Source organism: Pyxicephalus adspersus, chromosome 10 (assembly GCF_032062135.1).
Source record: "Pyxicephalus adspersus chromosome 10, UCB_Pads_2.0, whole genome shotgun sequence".
Taxonomy (NCBI): domain Eukaryota; kingdom Metazoa; phylum Chordata; class Amphibia; order Anura; family Pyxicephalidae; genus Pyxicephalus; species Pyxicephalus adspersus.
The window spans coordinates 58573123-58574879 of record NC_092867.1 but is presented as its reverse complement, the minus strand read 5'-3'; the positions used below and the strand labels follow the sequence as shown (position 1 = coordinate 58574879).

The window sequence follows — 1757 nt, the reverse complement described above, 5'->3', positions numbered from 1 at the left end:
ACCTTCTCAGCAATGATTCCTGTTTGCGGATAGTTTCCATCCAGTACAAGGACCCGGAAGTTACTTTGTGTAGAGAACAGGAAGTGGGCGGGGCTTCACACCCAGGAAACTGCAACTGAGAGGCAGGAAAATGGATTCTCAGTCTCCTCACACAGCAAAAAAGAAAAATGTTGCTTCAGGTGCTCCACGAAATGTGTTGTGGGGGGGACAATGCGCTCCACAGAATGTGTTGTGGTGGGGGCAACTCCACGAAATGTGTTGTGGGGGGACAATGCTCTTCATGGAATGTGTGTGTGGGGGTGGGGACAATGCGCTCCACTTAATGCATGTGCATGGGGGAGGGGGACAGTGTGCTGCACAGAATGTGTGATGGGGGGGACAATGCAGATCGGGGACAACGCACTCCACATATGGGATGACTGCCGAGTATGAAGATAAAACAGATTAGAGTGACGAGGGGCCCTACAGATGAGGATGATGATGACACTGTGCAGGGGTCTGATCAACCGATCACAGAAGACAACACACTGACTGACTGGTTAGAGACCCTGGGCGGGGGATGAGCAGTGAGGGATGGATGCGGGTGGTGAAGAAGGTCAGGAGTGGAGGGCAGGGTAATTTTCCATACACAAGATGGCAGCTTTCATACATTTAATGAGTGTTTAATTTTTCATTGGTGCAAACTGACATAGGCAGCACCACTGTGAGGTTTGCTTTATGTGGATTCCAGATTCTAAGTAACACCCACATAACCCCACACAAATACTAGGCCATGGGAAAGGGGCTCAGGTGGAGGGGTGAAGGTCTGGTTTTTGCCAGAAACCGAAAGTGATTAGACAGGTAAGATCCCTTTCTGCAATATTGACCTGCTGATCATACAAACCTGAAAGCCTAGTTCAGGGCCCAAAGCACTTCTATTTAAACAACAGGCAAGGTCACGTTGGGACCCTGGTCACGTGCCCAAATCTCAAGTGCCCAAATTATAAGTCCAATGGGGATTAATCGAGGGAATTGACACAGCAATTGGTACAGATTTGGACATATATTTATACTCTACAACTTCTACCTCCTGCCTTTGGACTGATTTATCCACCTGGACTCCAAACCATCTCTGTGACTGAATCTTTATCCTTCACTCCTGAGACCATAATATTCTCTGATGAGAGAGACCATATTGGGGCTGCTGGACAGGACCCATCCAACCCGCATATGTGCTCTCACACCCCAGGCATTGTGCGGGTGATGGAACAACAGGAAATTCTGCAGCTTGAGGAAGAGTGTTTCGTATGTGTGTCCACATGTTGCGATGCCTTCGCCACCTCAAACAAGTGTGGTGAGGGGGCATAACCATCAAGAACAGATGAAGCCCATGGTGCACGATTACGTTGGCTCTTTTCTGGCTGGTGGTGGTTGTGGTATTGATGACAGCAGTTATGAGGAGGATGCCTGTCCTGACAGTAGTAACGCCATTCATTTTTGGGTAACAGTCTTGAAATCTGCCCGCAGTTGGCACATTATGCCATCAATCTTCTTTCTTGCCCGGCATCCAGTGTTCTGGCCGAAAGAACCTTCAGTGCCACTGGCAAATTTATCTAACTCTTGCAATCTATCAAAATAAACATAAAATGTTCTGTATTTCTGTGAAAAATTACAGATATTTGTTTTCTGATACTACTTGCTATCTATAAAAAAGCCATGAGAATATCTGTATTTCTGTAAAAACAGATATACATATACAGTTATTTATTATTTATATT

General features: G+C 46.2%; 1 protein-coding gene and 1 long non-coding RNA gene across 2 annotated transcripts in view; one reads left to right on the top strand and one right to left on the bottom strand.

Moving 5' to 3' along the window:
• The window catches only part of LOC140338964 (uncharacterized), a gene marked incomplete in the record, with an annotated part of 329302 nt that overhangs the window by 197343 nt on the left and 130202 nt on the right, over positions 1-1757 (bottom strand).
• On the top strand, positions 378-1635 carry LOC140339168 (uncharacterized). Its single transcript, XR_011922389.1, has 2 exons — positions 378-566; positions 609-1635. It is a non-coding gene; the product is annotated as an uncharacterized lncRNA (long non-coding RNA).